The sequence below is a fragment of the Ovis aries genome, chromosome 3 (assembly GCF_016772045.2).
Source record: "Ovis aries strain OAR_USU_Benz2616 breed Rambouillet chromosome 3, ARS-UI_Ramb_v3.0, whole genome shotgun sequence".
Lineage (NCBI taxonomy): Eukaryota > Metazoa > Chordata > Mammalia > Artiodactyla > Bovidae > Ovis > Ovis aries.
The window spans coordinates 205,638,778-205,658,143 of NC_056056.1; positions in this window are offsets into that span (position 1 = coordinate 205,638,778).

Sequence of the window (19,366 nt, forward strand, 5' to 3'; positions counted from 1 at the left end):
GAGTTCTACCAGGGCTTGGTATCATCATCCACCTTTGGTGGGAGAGGAGGTCTTTTCTGTGTTCAGAGGGAGCTATGGTAAAGAATCAGCTTGCAATGCAGGAGAGTAGGGCTCAATTCTTGGGTTGAAAGATCCCCCAGAGAAGGGAATACCAACCCACTCCAGAATTCTCACCTGGAGACTTCCATGGACAGAGGAGATTGGCAGGCTGCAGTCCATGGGGTTGCAATGAGTTGGCCATGACTGAGAGACTAACACTTATTTTTTTGCTGCTGAAAAGTGGAACGTTTTCATAACAAAAAATATGTAATTATTGATAGACACCAATTCATTAAATGCATTTTAATCTCATTGAAACAGGCTTATTTTGGTATTTATTCAGGTATTTGCATTTTCTCAACACATTCTTTTTTGTTTTGTTTGGCATCAACTTTCTGGTCACAAGATAAGGTGACCAGGTTACCTAGGTTACCTAATTTTTTTTTTTTTCCAGAGCAATCACTTATATCAAACATGGTCAAAGCAATCTAATTTTCCTATAGTCCCAGGGTAACAGTTCCTCAACATATTCTCTTTGTAAAAATATGTTTTTTTTCTTGAGCTCTGATGTTTCATACTCATGAGTCAACATTATCTTATTTTAACAAAGTTCTATTTTAGCTCTATTCTATTTGTAGGAAACTAATAAAAGAAGTACGTTCATTTTCGGTATCAGATCCTGGCCTCCTGAAGACGTTTTGAAATGTTTCTGATATGGTGGTCAGTTATACAACTGATGGACACAGATTGCTTTCACTTTCTACTTGTGTATACTCTACTCAACAAAATGGAGAGTGGCTGTCTCCAGTTCTTTCCAGGATGCCTCAGGTTACAGGAAACACCTATTTTCACCGATGATTTTAAGATGTGATGGAGTTTCAGTTCTTAAAGAAGCCAAATAAGTGTTTACATTAGTCTACAATTTACAGTTTTAGTTGAATGGTAGAGATCTATCAAGAAATCACACCACAGATGGGAGCCTAGAAGCCAAAGTCAAGCATCAGGAAGTGTGCTGGCCCCTAACTGAGCCTGTTCCATGGCAAAGACTCAGGCCATCCTGAAATTGCTTCTCCAGGAGGCCATCACATTCCAGGAAATGAGTTCATAGTCCAATATCACCAAATGTATAAGGAAGACCAACAACAGAAAATAAAACCTACAGTATCCATCAACAAAATAATTTTCACCTAAGAAAATAGAATTAGCAGAACAATTTATAAAAAATATGTAAATAAAAGAGCACGTATAAAACATGCAACTCACCACTGAGTTGAGGTGACAAGGAAGTCTAAATATCCTTAATCTTTTAGCTCATAATTAAAATTTATCCTCAGAGAGGCCTTCTTTCTGATGGAAGGCAGTCATTTTCAGCTTGTGCCAGCTATCAGTTTACCGTGTTTTATCTACAATCTTTGCTTTAATTGCTTGATCTGTATTAGTGGGCTGGACTCTAAGCTATTTACCCTGCAGTGAGCTGGTGGTAAACTTGTGACAAGAAGACATTGGAGGGATATTGAGGAGGAAGGGTCTTCTTTTCCTGATTCTGATATTTCTGTTCAGCTTTCTCTTTTTGCTCTTGCTACGCTATGGCATGAAACTGACATTAAAAATGGTGCTAAACCATCAATAAACCTGTGGTGATAAGAGGACAAATGAAAAATTATTATGAAGTTTGGATATTACTTAGCCATAACAAAGGCTGCAACATGGATGACCCTTAAAAATATTGTGCTAAGTGAAAGAAACCTGTCATCAAAGTTCACAGTCATATGATTCTATGTGTATAAACTATCCAGAATAGGCTAACCTGTAGACATAGACACAGACGGGGTTTTGATGGTGATTGGGTGTGCTGGTGTGTAATGGGAAAAATGAAATGAAGTGTTAGTTGCTCAGTTGTGTCCAACATTTTGTGATCCCATGGACTTTAACCCGCCAGGCTCCTCTGTCCATGGGATTTCCCAGGCAAGAATACCGGAATGGGTTGCTATTCCCTACTCCAGGGGGTCTTCCCGACCCAGAGGTAAAATTCTGGTCTCTCACACTGCAGCAGACTTTTTATCATACCATCTAAGCCACCAGGGAAGCCCAAAGCAACTACTTAATGGGTATGGGGTTTCTTCTTGGGCTGATTAAAATGTTGTGAATGTACTTAGTACCACTGAATTATTTATTTTAAAAGAGTTAAGTTTACAGGACAGGAACTCCCCTACACACAAGCCTTGAAGTTGCAAACTTTCAAAGATGTGAACACATGTTGAAGGCCTGATGGAATTGGAGGCCCAGAGAAAGGATGATGAGAGACAAGAAGAAGTAACTAAAACACTAAAGAGATTCACAACACAAAAAAATGGCACAGAGATTTTATTTCAAGAGGCACTGTTAGTTTTTGAGGCACAGGACCCGAACATAGAACAGGACACAAAGGTTGCACAGCCATTCAGAACTCAATCCAGTGTTACCTCATCAGCTATGATGAGGAAAAAAAGAGCCAGAACCCAGACATCACTGGATTGTTTTTTAAAGAGGGGAGGTAGAATTGAATCCAGCAAGGAACCAGAACCTGAGCCATCAACATCAGTTGTGAGTGAAGCTGCAGTTTGCCTTCGATCTCCTATTGCTGACAATCCTTCAGCTCTACCATCTTCCACCTCCTCTCCCTCCTCCAGTCAATAGCTCTTCTTGTCTGTTCACTAGATGCCAGCCCCTGTATGCCAGCTGTTGCACTGGACATCTGAACTTTACAAGGTAATGTGCTATAAGGTTACAATTATGTTCTCTACTTACTGTGTTTGTTTTTTGAATATTATTTCTCTGGAAAGTATTTTAAACCTATTGCTGCCAGTACAGTAATACATCGCCAATAGTGTTAGTTGGGCACCTAGGCTAACTTTGTTGGGGTTACAAACAAATTGGCCTTATGAACACACTCACAGAACAGAACTTGTTTGTAGGTACTGGATATATTGTATTTTATTTCAATATAAAAAAAAAAAAACTACTCTGCAATAACACTACTACAATGTGGAAAAAACATCACATTTAAGGGGATTTCACAATTTAAAAAAATGGGAGTGTCAAATGAAGGAAAAAATGGAGGATTAGAAACAGAAAAAGCCAATGTTATGTAATTAATGACCCCTCCCCCCAAATAATCTGAAACAGTGTATTATAAAATAAATGAAACAAAAGCAAAACTTTTTTTTTTTTTTTCCCAGCAAGGGGAATGCTTAGAATTTATTGCTGAACTAGCCTCTATCTTGCTGTGAGATCTTTAGCATCACTTTTTTAAAATAATTAAGTAGAACTTTTAGAATTGAACAATTTGTTAAATTTTTAATGAATCAAAGAAATAGCTGATTAAATTAGTGGGTAATTTATGGCTGGCTTTATTTTTGGGGGCTCCAAAATCACTGCAGATGGTGATTGCAACCATGAAATTAAAAGACACTTACTCCTTGGAAGGAAAGTTATAACAAACCTAGATAGCATATTCAAAAGCAGAGACATTACTTTGCCAAAAAATGTCCATCTAGTCAAGGCTATGGTTTTTCTGGTAGTCATGTATGGATGTGAGAGTTGGACTGTGAAGAAACCTGAGCACCAAAGAATTGATGCTTTTGAACTGTGGTGCTGGAGAAGACTCTTGAGAGTCCCTTGGACTGCAAGAAGATCCAACCAGTCCATTCTAAAGGAGATCAGCCCTTGGAAGGAATGATGCTAAAGCTGAAATGCCAGTACTTTGGCCACCTCTTGCAAAGAGTCGACTCATTGGAAAAGACCCTGATGCTGGGAGGGATTGGGGGCAGGAGGAAAAGGGGACAGCAGAATATGAGATGTCTGGATGGCATAACCAACTCGATGGACGTGAGTTTGAGTGAACTGCGGGAGATGGTGATGGACAGGGAGGGCCTGGCATGCTGCAATTCATGGGGTCGCAAAGAGTCAGACACGACTGAGCGACTGAACTGAACTGAACTGTTGTGTGTAACTTAAACCTGAGGAAAATAAAGAGATTAAAAGCTGTGAGAAGTTTGAAAATCTTGGATAATAGAATGATGACAGAAAATATTTAATAAGAACTCTAGAGAAATAAATGAAATAAAAAGATAAGAGAGGGGCAATATTTGAGGAGTCAATTACAAATAATTTTCCAGAACTCTTATTATTGGATAATGAAAATATAAATAGTTATAATTCCTTTTAAGAAACATTTGTCAGTATCTACTAAACCTTAAGAATGTCCATTTTCTATAAGCTTACAGTTTTGGGGAAACAGTGGAAACAGTGTCAGATTTTATTTTTGGGGGCTCCAAAATCACTGCAGATGGTGATTGCAGCCATGAAATTAAAAGACGCTTACTCCTTGGAAGAAAAGTTATGAGCAACCTAGATAGCATATTCAAAAGCAGAGACATTACTTTGCCAACTAAGGTCCATCTAGTCAAGGCTATGGTTATTCCAGTAGTCATGTATGGATGTGAGAGTTGGGCTGTGAAGAAAGCTGAGCACTGAAGAATTGATGCTTTTGAGCTGTGGTGTTGGAAAACACTCTTGAGAGTCCCTTGGACTGCAAGGAGATCCAACCAGTCCATTCTGAAGGAGATCAACCCTGGGATTTCTTTGGAAGGAATGATGCTAAAGCTGCAACTCCAGTCCTTTGGCCACCTCATGCGAAGAGTTGAGTCACTGGAGAAGACTTTGATGCTGGGAGGGATTGGGGGCAGGAGGAGAAGGGGACGACCGAGGATGAGATGGCTGGATGGCGTCACTGACTCGATGGACGCAACTCTGAGTGAACTCTGGAAGTTGGTGATGGGCAGGGAGGCCTGGCATGCTGCGATTCATGGGATAGCAAAGAGTCGGACATGACTGAGTGACTGAACTGAACTGAACTGTAGTTTTCTACTAGAGAGAAACTCTCAGAATAAGTACCTGTGCTGTAATACTTCGCAGCACTATTTTAATAAGGAAATAACAGAATCAAATTAGCTGAGTCTTTCACAGGGCAAGTCTCTTAAGATACTCTGTTTTCATATATTAGGAAATTTGCCTTTCACCATGGGGACAGAGTACTACTCAAAAATTAAGCATTATACAAGTTAAATTTAACTGAGGAAAAACTCATTAACAGAGTTTAAAATAAAATATATAAACAATACATAAGTTCACAAAGAGCTTACTAATTTTATGAAGATCTGATGAAATATCATGCTCAGAATAAAGCTAATGAGTACTATGCAGAAGCATGTCTCATTCTGACCCTGGTTCAAAATCAGTTGTGGAGTTACATTATGCACAATTCTGATGGGTTTGATTGTTTGAATAGTTCACACACTATACATAGCAGATTAAAAGTAAAGGATGAAAATATACCTAGAGGAGAGCATTAGGTTACACAGCAGAGAATGACAGCTGGAAGAAAAAGCAAATACTGAAGATGTATTTAACAAAAAGCTTGTCATTTTGTGCCCCTTAGTTTGGAGGTGTATACTAGTATTTCTACATATTCTAGACAAACAGTTATTTCTATTTATCTTTAGGTCTTCATTATATTACAATATAGTTTACAGTGGATTATTTGATTTTTTTCTTTTTCTTTCTTTCTTTTTTTTTTTTTTTTGGTCACAGAAAGGAACACCATAAAAATATAGCTGTGAAGAAAATTCCCTTTCCAATCAGTTAAACGAAAATCTTGAATTCAGCTTCTCACCATCTGGATCATGACCAAAGCAGTCTGTTTTGTCTGTTTGTTTGAACAGATTTTTCTGCTTTTTAGTCATGTTTCATTGTTCTTTGAAAATTCTTAGCATGTCTCTTGAGAAGGCTTCGTCTCTGGAAGACAAAGCTGACTCCAGAGACCTCTGGTTGTTCTTGTTCAATCGTTCAATCCCCATGGATTGCAGCATGCCAGGCTTCCCTCCCCTTCACTATCTCTCTGAACTTGCTCAAACTCAGGTCCATTAAGTCGATGACGCCATCCAACCATCTCATCTTCTGTCACCCCCGTCTCCTCCTGCTTTCAATCGTCCCCAGCATCAGGGTCTTTTCCAATGAATCAGCTCTTCACATCATATGGCCAAAGTACTGAAGCTTCAGCTTCAGCAACAGTCCTTCCAGTGAATATTCAGGATTTATTTCCTTTAGGGTTGACTGGTTTGATCCCCTTGCAGCCGAAGGGACTCGAGAATTTTCTCCAACACCACGGTTCAAAAGCATCAATTTTTTTTATGTTCAGCCTTCTTTATGGTCCAATTCTCATCCATCCATGACTACTAGAAAAACCATAGCTTTGACTATGCTAACCTTTGTCGGCAAAGTGAGGTCTGCTTTTTAACATGCTGTCTAGGTTTGTTATAGCTTTTCTTCCAGGGAGCAAGCGTCTTTTAATTCTGTGCCTGCAGTCATCGTCTGCCTTGATTTTGAAACCCAAGAAAATAAAATCTGTCACTGTTTCACTTTTTCTCCATCTATTTGCCATGACATGATGGGACTGGATGCCACGATCTTCATTTTTTTAATGTTGAGTTTTAAGCCAGCTTTCACTCTCCTCTTTCACCTTCATCAAGAGGCTTTTAGTTCCTCTTCACTTTGTGCCATTAAAGTGGTATCATCTGCCTATTTGAGGTTGTTGATATTTCTCCCAACAATCTTGATTCCAGCTTGTGAGTCATACAGTCCAGCATTTCACATGATGTACTCTGAGTATAAGTTAAGTAAGCATAGTGACAATATACAGCCTTGACATACTCATTTCCCAACCTTGAACCAGTCCATTGTTCCATGTCTGGTTCTAATGATTGCTTCTTGTCCTGCATGCAAGCTTCTCAGGATGCAGGTAAGGTGATCTGGTATTCCCAACTCGTTAAGAATTTTCCAGTTTGTTGTGATCCACACAGTCAAAGGCTTTAGTGTAGTCAATGAAGGAGAAGTAGATTTCTTTCGAATCCCTTTGCTTTTTCTATGTTGACACTTTGATCCCTTGTTCCTCTGCCTTTTCTAAATCCAGACTGTACATCTGGAAATTCTCAGTTCACGTACGGCTGAAGCCTAGTTTGAAGGATTTATCATACAGTATAGTTTTACTATGCTTCCCAGGTGGCGGTAGTGATTAAGAACCTGCCTGACAATGCAGGAGACATAAGAGACAGGGGTTAGATCCCTAGTCAGGAAGATCCCCTGGAGAAGGAAATTGCAACCCAGTATTCTTGCCTGGAGAATTCTATGGACAAAGGAGCCTGGAGGGTTACAGTCCATGGGGTTGCAAAGAGTCAGGACACAACTGAAGCAGTTTAGCACATAGTTTTACTGCTTTAATAATCCCCTGGGCTCTACCAGTTCATCCCTTCCAACTTCTCCACCTTGGTCCTTCAGACAGATCTTTTAACCATCTGCATGATTTTGCCTTTTCCTGAATATCAAATTGTTGGAATTTTACAGTATGTTGCCTTTCAGATTGCCTTCTTTCACTTCATAACCTACATTAAAAGTTATTTTATGTCTTTTCTTGACCTGAGAACTTTTTAAAGTCCTGGAATATTATGTCATTGCCTGGAAAGTCTAGAGTGTGTTTCGCCATTTATTTATTGACAGGAATCTTGGTTACTTCCAAGTCTTGGCAGTCATGAATGCAACACACCTGTGCAGGTTTGGCATAAGCATAAATTTTCAATTCATTTGTGTAAATGCCAAAAATGAGATTTTTGGAGCATATGATCAGTATATTATTATTATTATTATTATTTTTAAAACTGCCAAACTGTCTTCTAAATAATCATCTCCTCTTTATTATCAACAATTGGTGAAACTTCTAAATCATTTCAGGGATTAAAAGAATCCACTAGAAAAAACAATTTGTTGCTCAAAGATTGATTTCTGCAGTTGCTGTCTTGTTTTAAGAATATGTTCATAAACTCTGTTTCAGCTGGACCAATCACTGTGGGGCAGATCCTCGTCTTTGAAATCTGATCACCTCATGAAAGCCCAAGTAAGGGTGATGGAGACATGTGATGATATATTTAAGATCATTTAAAAATCAAAATGGAGTAGCTATGGTTCATATATCCAAAATGGAGCCAGGTAGCCGTCTGTGGATGTGGTTTTAGAAGCATTCTTGCATCACTGTGAACTTGAACTTTCTGGATTGCATCAAACTCAAGAACACCTCCAGTCTTTTTTGGGGGATGTGCCACAAAGCATGCTGATAGAATCTGTGCCCCTGCCCTGGAAATTCCAAGTCTTAACCATTGAACCAGAATGACAGGGAAGTCCCCAGCCTTTTCCTAAACAACATCTGCAAGCTACTGTCAACTGCAGACATTGTTACAAAGTGCACGCTTCCCCAACCTGGAACTTTATAACCATTTTGAACCCCTAACCATTCTTGTTTAAACAAGCACCTTTGAGTTCCGTTCAGTTCAGTTCAGTCTCTCAGTTGTGTCTGACTCTTTGTGACCCCATGAATCATGCCAGGCCTCCCTGTCCATCACCAACTCCTGGAATTCACTCAATCTCATGTCCATCGAGTTGGTGATGCCGTCCAGACATCTCATCCTCTGTCGTCCCCTTCTCCTCCTGCTCCTTTATTTCTTCCCAATTCCAATCCCAATTCTTGACAATTTATGTAAACTTGCAGTTAAACTCTCCCTATTTTTCAGTCTTAGAACACAATCCAAGCCTTTGATCTGTGTCCCCTGAGAGCTGTAGTGCTAACAAACCACAAATCAACGCCTTTAGAGTATGCGTGTGTGTGTGTGTGTGTGTGTTTACAGCCAGGGTTTCTGTTCCCAGAAGTCTTGGCTAACACAAGTTAAACTCCAAAGAGACAGAGCCTCATCCCCACCATGCTAGCCAGGGTGACTCCCAGGCTATGGAGATTTATGCAGACTTTCTCTTGCTCTGCCAGGATGGGATCCAGCATGGCAGACTGTCTGAGCAGAGGGCTGTCCTTTTAGATCCACCAGGCCCCCATCAGGTGTTTGGCAGCTTAGAAAGAAACCAAAGATCACTAACCTCAGGGTATTCTTTTTAAAATGGTTCTGAAGTAGGAGATAGCTGGACTGCTGATGTTTGTCAAGTGAAGTAAAATTGAGCCTTTGTTCTCACCCAGACAGTCCATGGACAAAGCTAGTGGCAGAAGTTGAGCCCTGCTAAAGTGAAGAGATAATGTACCCACTCCTAAGGTCAAGGAAGACTTCCCTGTCTGCACATGTGCAGGAAGGCTTCTTGGGAATCAAACCAGGAGGGGTCCCCACCCCATGATAAGTATGGATATGCACCAATAGGTCTCTGAAGTGGGATCCATCTTAGAAAAATGTTGCACACACAACTTGGGGAGGATCCAAGGACCAGTCAGGAGTGAAGAAAGAAACAAGATAATTGGCCAGAGGTTTAAATAGTGTGAAAAGGCAAAAAGATATGACACTGAAACATGAAATACCCAGGTCGGTAGGCACCCAACATACTACTGGAGAAGAGTGGAGAAATAATTCTAGAAAGAATGAAGAGATGGAGCCACAGCAAAAACAATACTCAATTGTGGATGGGACTGGTGATGGAAGTAAAGTCCGATGCTGCAAAGAGCATTATTGCATAGGACCCTGGAATGTGAGGTCCATGAATCAAGGTAAATTAGAAGTGCTCAAACAGATGACAAGAGTGAATATCAACATTTTAGAAATCAGTGAACTAACATGGATTAGAATGGGCAAATTTAATTCAGATGAACATTATATATACTACTGTGGGCAAAAATCCCTTAGATGAGATAGAGTAGGCCTCATATGACTATGAGTCCAAAATGCAATTCAATTCAGTTCAGTTCAGTCGCTCAGTCATTTCTGACTCTTTGCTACCCCATGGACTGCAGCACACCAGGCTTCCTTGTCTATCACCAACTCCTAGAACTTCTTAAATTCATGTCCATCGAGTCAGTGACATCATCCAACCACCTCATGCGCTGTCATCCCCTTCTCCTCCAGCATTCAATCTTTCCCAAATCAGGGTCTTTCCAATTAGTCATTTGTTCACATCAGATGGCCAAAGTATTGGAGTTTCAGCTTCAACGTCAATCCTTTCAATGAATATTCAGGACTGATTTCCTTTACGATCGACTGGTTGGATCTCTTTGCAGCCCAAGAGACTCTAAAGAGTCTTCTCCAACACTACAGTTCAAAACCATTAATTCTTTGGGGCTCAGCTTTCTTTAGAGTCCAACTCTCAAATCCAAACATGACTACTGGAAGAACCATAGCTTTGACTAGACAGACTTTGGATGGCAAAGTAACGCCTCTGCCTTTTAATATTCTGTCTATGTTGGTCATAGCTTTTCTTCCAAGGTGCAAGTGTCTTTTAACATCATGGCTGCACTCAATGTCTGCGGTGATATTGGAGACCAAAAAGATAAATAAAGTATCTTACTGATTCCATTGCTTCCCCATCTATTTACCATCAAGTGATGTAACAGGATGCCATGATCTTAGGTTTCTGAATGTTGAGTTTTAGGCCAACTTCTTCACTCTCCTCTTTCACTTTCATCAAGAGGCTCTTTAGTTCTTCTTCACTTTCTGTCATAAAGATGGTGTCATCTGTATATCTGAGGTTATTGATATTTCTCCTAGCAATCTTGATTTCAGCTTTTGCTTAATCAAGCCTAACATTTTGCATGATGTACTCTGCATAGAAGTTAAATAAGCAGGGTGACAATATATAGCCTTATCTTGACGTACTCCTTTCCCAATTTGAAACCAGTCTGTTGTTCCATGTCTGGTTCTAACTGTTGCTTCTTGACCTGCATACAGATTTCTCAGGAGGCAGGTCAGGTGGTCTGGTATTCCTATCTCTTGAAGAATTTTTCACAGTTTGTTGTGACATATACAGTCAAAGGCTTTGGTATAGTCAATAAAGAAGAAGGAGATGTTTTTCTGGAACTATGATCCAGCAGATGTTGCCCATTTGATCTCTGGTTCCTCTGCCTTTTCTAAATTCAGCTTGAACATCTGGAATTTCATGGTTCACATACTGCTGAAGCCTGGCTTGGAGAATTTGGAGCATTATTTTGCTAGTGTGTGAGATGGGTGAAATTGTGCAGTAGTTTGAATATTTGGCATTTCCTTTCTTTGGGCTTGGAATGAAAACTGACCTTTTCCAAGCCTGTGGCCACTGCTGAGTTTTCCAAATTTGCTGGCATATTGAATGAAGCGCTTTAACTGCATCATCTTTTAGGATTTGAAATAGCTCAACTAGAATTCCATCACCTCCATTAGCTTTATTCATAGTGATGCTTTCTAAGGCCCACTTGACTTTGCATTCCAGGTTGTCTGGCTCTAGGTGAGTGATCACACCATTGTGGTTATCCAAGTCATAAAGATCTTGCCATGAAGATGGCGAGAGTGAATATCGACAACTTAGGAATCAGTGAACTAAGATGGACTGGAATGGGTGAATTTAGCTCAGATGACCATTAAATCTACTACTAGGAGAAAGAATCCTTTAGAAGAAATGGAGTAGCCCTCACAGTCAACAAATGAGTGCAAAATGCAGTACTTGGATGCAGTCTCAAAAATGACAGAATGATCTCTGCTCATTTCCAAGGCAGACTATTCAGTATCATAGTAATCCAAGTCTATGCCCAGACTCGTAATGCTGAAGAAGCTGAAGTTGAATGATTCTATGAAAACCTACAAGACCTTCTGGAACTAACATCCCCCAAAAAGATGTCCTTTTCATTATATGGAACTGGAATGCCAAAGTAGGAAGTCAAGAGATACCTGGAGTAACAGGCAAATTTGGCCTTGGAGTACAATATGAAGCAGGGCAAAGGCTAATGGAGTATTGCCAGGAGAAAGCACTGGTCATAGCAAACACCCTCTTCCAACACAAGAGATAACTCTACACATGGACATCACAGTATGGTCAACACTGAAATCAGGTTGATTATATTCTTTGCAGCCAAAAAATGGAGAAGCTGTATACAGTCAGCAGAAAAAAGACCAGGAGCTGATTGTGGCTCAGATCATGAACTCCTTATTGCCAAATTCAGACTTAAATTGGAAAAAGTAGGGAAAACCACTAGACCATTCAGATATGACCTAAATAAAATCCCTTATGACTATACAATGGAAGTGACAAATAGATTCAAGGGATTAAATCTGATAGACAGAGTGCCTGAAAATCTATGGGCAGAGGTTCATGACATTGTACAGAAGGGAGTGATCAAGACCATCCCCAAGAATAAGAAATGCAAAAAGGCAAAGTGTTTGTCTGAGGAGGCCTTACAAATAGCTGAGAAAAGAAGAGAAAGAAAGGGCAAAGGAAAAAAGGAAAGTTATATGCATTTGAATGCAGCATCCCAAACAACAGCAAGGAGAGATAAGAAGCCTTCCTCAGGGATCAATATAAAAAATAAAGGAAAACAATCGAATAGGAAAGACTAGAGATCTCTTCAAGAAAATTAGAGATACCAAGGGAACATTTCATGCAAGGGGCACAATAAAGGTCAGAAATGGTATGGACCTAACAGAAGCAGAAGATATTAAGAAGAGGTGGCAACAATACACAGAAGAACTATTCAAAAAGATCTTCAGGCTTCCCTGTCTATCCATCACCAAATCCCAGAACTTGCTCAAACTCATGTCCATTGAGTTGATTATGCCTTCCTATCATCTCATCTTCTGTCATCCCCTTCACCTCCTGCCTTCAATCTTTCTCAGTATCAGGGTCTTTTCCAATGAGTCAGTTCTTTGCATCAGGTAGCCAAAGTATTGGAGCTTCAGCTTCAGCATCAGTCTGGGGATTAAGGGGTTGGAAAAGCTGGGAGAGGGTGACAGGTGTTCCTAGTGAGCTGGTTTAGGATTTTGCCCCCCCCTCCTTTTTCCTCAGACTGCCCTGCCCCCAGGAATGGCATCTTAATTGGAAACTAGAGATCCCTCTGGGACTGGCCTGAATCCCCCTCTTTTCCAAGAACACCAACTTCCAATGTTCTTGGGGAGACTTGTCTTTAAGCTTAATTAGAATGTCCTCAAGCTCTCTCTGGCAGAATAAATATGTTTTAAAAAGAAGTTCCTTTCTTGGGGTCATACAGGCTTAGTGTGTCACCGTTTTCATGACTTAGTGCTCTTATTAACTGACATTTCAGAAAGAGAGACCTGTCTGAGATAAAGAGGCATTTATTGTGAGAACTGTTAGAGCTGCAGCCTGCAGATACAGACTCAGGAATTCTCAAGTTGTGATCTGCCAGGCTAAAAATAGAGAAGTTTATTAAAGACAAAAATGCAAGAAGTCATGATTAGTACTCATTTCATTTGTCCAAAATTGTAATTGGAGCTGTTGAGAAGTGAGGATGCTTGTTAAGGCAGAATTGTTGCACAACCACAAGGTGGAGGAGGCAGGACCCTGAGACCAAAAGATTGCAATGTGGGAAGGGGTACTTTGAGGCTGTCAACTGCAATTGCCAAGAGCATTTGCCAGCGCCTGAGCAACAAGGGCATTTTCCATCTGCCTGTGCTACTGCACCTGCTGACTTTCGACACCTCCTGAAGGGAATTGAGCATGGAGAATGAGGTACTCTGTGTTCTTGTTCTTGTGGAACAAGTCTTTAGAGAGTTAGATATTTTCAGGAATTGATTTCATGATCCCAACCTTTGCATCTCCAAATATCTACAAAAGCATTAAATCCCTTCATGGTGACAGCTCCTCAGGACTAGTGGAAAATCTTTTATAAAGTAAGCACTTGATTGCATTGAACTCCCCCTTCACCAAAATCTTATATATTCACCTCCCCTCACTGCTGCTTTGGAGCAGCTTCTCGGAGCTATCTGAGGTGCTGTCTCCCAGGCTGCAGTCCTCATTTTGCCCCTAATAAAACATAATTCACAACTCTTCCATTGTGCATCTTTTTAGTCAACAAGGCCAAAGGAGCTGACAAAAGAAGATGCTTGTCTGTTCTTGGGTGAGGTACAATGCAAAGAAAGTTCTGGTTCTAAAGTTCTGAAATCAGAGGCCTCAGTGGCCTCCCAACTACATTTTTTTTTCCAACTCCATTTTTATTTGCTGAACTGTGATTACTCCATTATAATTTCAATTTGTCATTACTCTTAACTCTGTCAGGGTTTCTATAGTACTATAATCCATGATCTTTTAAAATCCATCTCTTGACTAGACACCAGAGAAGACACCTGTCTTTCTGGGCCATCCCAGGTGCCTGCTTCACCCTCTTCATCAGAATTTGCAGAGCTTTTGTTTCTAAGCACCTACAGCAGGAGTGAACATTCTGCAGCTGTTTGGTGATTGGATAAGAAATTATTGGGCATGCAAAAAAACATGAAAACATGTGGTTACCACTCTAACTAGGTATGTAACAGCTGCTACAATAAATAATCTCCTAAGTTTCATTGGTAGAACAGTATATATTTACTTATCTCTTATGTAGCTGTGGAATATAGGAGCTCCTGGTTAGAATGCAGCTTTTTCCACATGGAAATTCAAGGACATAAGTTTCTCCCTATGTCTAGGGCTTCCCAGGTGGTGCCAATGGTAAAGAATCTACCTGCCAATTCAGGAGACATAAGAGATGTGAGTTGGATCTTTGGTTTGGGAAGATGTCCTGGAGAAGGGCATGGCAACCCGCTCCATTCTTCTTGCCTGACGAATCCCCATGGATAGCAGAGACAGGCAGGCTACACTCCATGGGGTCGCAAAGAGTAGGACACAACTGAGCACCCACGCATGCACACACATTAAGAAATGGAGTATTGATTGCTAGAGTGAAACTTACATAGCTACTCCAAAACTCCAGTGTTTTTTGCTTTGTGGGTTTTTGTTGTTGTTGTCTGGTTGGCTGATTGGTTTTTGTTTTGGGGTTGCTTTCTGTTTTTGTTTTTTTTTTTTTTTTTTTTAAATCTGAGTTCATTTACTAACAGGGGGCACTGCTGACCTTTCTTTTTTATACCTTTAAAACTTCTGTATACTGAAATCAGAAAGCTCAGGTTATTGGTAGATGCTTCAATCCACATTGTTTCATTTGATACATTATCATCTGCCTTATCCAGGCATAAGATTTTTTTTGAATTTATGGATGAGTAAGGAGCAAGACTGACCATCTGTTTCCTACCTCAAAACTCAGGCTCCTTTTGCAATCTACCACACCACATTTTGATCCTGTAATACCTACAAAACCAAGTTATACAGAGGAAAAAAAAGCTAAAATAAAAAATTTTGCTCAAGGCTGACCATCGTACTGCAAACAGTAGCTCTGCTCCTGAGTAGGTAGTCTGTCTAAATTCAAGTGGATGAAAACAATATTGTGTTGCTTATTGTGCCAGGGTATCTCTGAACAAGATTGATGTATATGTATATGGTGACCTGGACAGCCTTGATATTTCCCTAACTTTGTGTACACTTTGTGCTTAGTCGTTTTATTATAATGACTCTTTTATAATCACTCTTTTGTGATACTATGGACTGCAGCCCACCAGGCTCTTCTGTCCATGAGGATTCTCCAGGCAAGAACACTGGAGTGGATTGCCATGGCCTCCTTCAGGGATCTTCCCAACCCAGGGATCTAACCCAAATCTCCTGCATTGAAAGAGGATTCTTTACTGTCTGAGCCACCAAGGAAGCCCATGGATAATGGAGTGGGTAGCCTATCCCTTCTCCAAGGGATCTTCCTAACCCAGAAATCGAACTGGGGTCTCATGCATTGCAGGCAAAGTCTTCACCAGCTCAGCTACCAGGGAAGCCCCTTGTTTAAGCTCTAGACAGGTGTTAGCCTAAGTCAAGAGATACCTTCTTCAGGAGATCTTCCCCACTCACAGGTTGAACCCACAATTCCTGCAGTGGCAGGTGGATTCTTTACCAAACTGCCACCTGGGAAGCCCAACTCTATAGATGGATACCACCATCAGACTAATTATATTATTTGCAGCCGAAGATGGAGAAGCTCTATGGTGGTGGTAGTTTAGTTGCTAAGTGGGTCTTAGTTGTGGCATTCAGGGTCTTTTTTTTTTTTTTTTTTGTGGCACAGCTATACTCTTAGTTGCAGCCTGAGGGTTTAGTTATCCCACAGCATGCGGGATCTTAGTTCCCTGAGCAGGAACTGAACATGCTTTCCTTGCACTGGTAGCTGAATTCTTAACCACTAAACCACCAGGGAAGTCCCAATTATATTTACCCTTCAGCAAGGATAGTTGGATGGATAACAATTCTGTTTCAAAAATTACTGTGGTCATAGCAAAGCAAAAGTAGATATTTCAACCTCTCTTTTTCTCTTGATGGCTTAGTGCTTTAATTTGCTCAGCATTGTCTCCAGTGGTTTCTAAGGTGCTTTTTTCAGATTTACACTTTAAGTTTAAAGGATTCTGACAGCAAATAATCTCTGACCCTTAACTCATGTCACACAGAACACACTAGAGCTCCGTATATGTCTCACCTTTAACTTCTAGTTCTAGTTTAAGGATGAGAGTATTTCCTAGGTCACCGAGCTAAAAACAATGATAATGCTGACTAAGGGTCAACTGCTCTTTTAAGTTAACAGACTCCATTTTAGGTTTATGGGAAAAAAAGGAAAAAAAGCAGTTTTAGGTTTGGGAAAATTTTAGCAGAAATGCAGAGTTTCCACAGGTAATTCTTCCTCACAGCTTTCCTTATTTTAAGCACACTGTATTAACTTGTTTTATTGGTTACAGCTGATGAACAAATTTTGCTCCAGTATTATGAACTGAAGTCCATAGACTACATTAGGGTTTGCTCTTTATGTTCTATATGCTATGGCAAGCTTGGGCTTTCCTGTTGGCTCAGACAGTAAAGAATCGGCCTGCGAGGCAGGAGGCTGGGGTTCAATCCTGGGTCAGGAAGAGCCTCTGGAAAAAGGAATGGCTATCCACTCCAATATTCTTGCCAGAATTCCTTGGACAGAGAAGCCTGGTGGGCTACTGTCCACGGGGTCGCAAAAAGTCAGACACGACTGAGCAACTAACACTTTCACTTTCATAATGACATGAATTTGATAGGGATAGAGTAAAGGGACAAAGTGGGTAATTAAATGATGAATCCCACTGGGGATTGTAAGTAAAAAGTATGAGAATGGGAAACCCCTGTATGTTAATGATTGCTTAAAAAAGCAGGTTTGCTTAACTACAAAACCAAGCAGGGTTGTTTAGCAAAAGAAACCTTGCAAAACAGAAGCATGAGACATCTCTCAAAACAACAGAAAAATGTCGGCATGAGACCCACATCCCACCTAGTGAGCTCAGTAAGTTAATAGCCCCCAGGACAAGCTCTCTGCACACATTAAAAAACAAAAAACAAACAAACAAACAAAAACAATAAAATGGAAAGGTGACATTCAAAGTGAAAGACCCTCATGGTGCTGAGACTTGAAACAATTTTCCCATAGTGCCATGACTGTCCTGGCTTAACCATGCAGGGGCAAGAAAACTCCTCAGCCTGACGTGAAGGCAGAGCTGACTATGGAAGCTTGACATCCGCTCAAGAATGAGGGAAAAAGTGGTATTTTCCCCTCCCCATTTTTCCTTTGATTATTAATATGAAACTATAGCCCACTAAGTTCTCAGGCACAGCACCCTCTCATCCATCCACTTGTTAACCTCACAAACCTCCTATTCTAACAAATCATTTCTTATCTATCACTTTGCCTCTCACTGGATTCTTTCTGTGTTGAGACATAAAGAACTTGAGATCTTGAAAATCCCCCCAAACACCACCTAGTAGTTTTAAATCCATCATTACAGAATCACAGAGTATAGTTTCATTGTCTTAAAAACCCCTTGGCCTCCCCCATTCATCCCTCCCGATCTCTCCACCTTGGCCCTTCAGACATGTCTTTTCAACATCTCCATAGTTTTGCCTTTACGTAAGTGTCAGATTGTTGCAATTTTACAGTACATAGATTTATCAGATTACCTTCTTTCACTTAATAACCTGCATAAAAGGTTCTTTTTATGTTTTTTTCTTCACTTGAGAACTTTTCTTAAAGTCCCTGAACATTATGCCATTGTTTGGAGAGTCTACAGTGTGTTTGGCCATTTATATATTAACAGGCATTCTAAGTTTTGGCAATCATAAATATAGCTGCTATAAACACACCTGCGTAAGTTTGCATAAACATCAGTTTTCAACTCATTTCTGTAAATGCTCAAAAGTGAGGCTGTTGGATCACCTGGCAAGTATACTAATTTCATAAGAAACTGACAAACTGTCTTCTAAAGAGTCAGCTTTTTATTGTCACCACTTGGTGAAACTTCTAAATCACTTCAAGGATCAAAATAATTCACCAGGAAAAAAAAAAATTTTGTTCATCAAAGTCCAATTTCTGCCATTACTGTCTTGCTTTAAGAATCTGTTTGTAAACTCTGTTCCAACTGGACCAATCTCACTGTAGCAGATCCTCAGGGTTTAAATCTTATCCCCCACAAAAGTCCAAAAAAGGACAATGTAGACAGGTGATGATATATTTGCTGCTGCTGTTGTTTAGTCACTAAGTCCTGTCCAATTCTTTTGCGACCCCATGGACTGTAGCCCACCAGGCTCCTCTCTCCATGGGATTTCCCCAGCAAGAATACTGGACTGGGTTGCCATTTTCTTCACCAAAAGATCTTCCTGGACTGGGGATTGAACCTGCCTCTCCTGCATTGTCAGGCAGGCTCTTCATCACAGAGCCACCAGGGAAGCCTGATTATGTATTTAAGATCTTTCAAAAATAAAAATGGAGTAACTATAGTTCACACACACAAAATGGAGCCAGATGGCCTTAGGTGGAGGTAGTTTCAGATGCAGTCTTGCATCTGAGAACTTGCAGAAGCATCACTGAGAACTTAAACTTTCTGAATTATATAAAACTCAAGACCATCACCAGACATTTTCAAAATAGTATCTGCAGGCAGTGCCAGGTGCAAACACAGTTTCAGAGTGCCTCCCTCCTACACCTGCAAATGTGTAACCATTTGAACCCCAAACAACTCCTGTTTAAACAAGCATTATTTCTTCCCAACTCTAGTCCTAATTCCTGACAATTTATATAACTTTGTAGTTTTTGGCCTTTATAACCTTTCCTCATTTTGTAGCCTCAGAATATATTAGCCTGGGATTTTGATTTGTGTATGATCTCCTGAGAACAGTGGTACCTACAAGCCACAAATCAACACCTTTTAGAGGAGGTTTATGTGTCGGGGTGGCTACACACAACAGGGTTTCTCTCCTCAGGGTCTTGGTTACCACAGGTTGAACCTCAGAGAGACAGACAGAGCCTTGTCCCCATCTCTGCGAGGCCAGGGAGACTCGCAGGCTGTGGAGAGTCATGCAGACTTTCTCC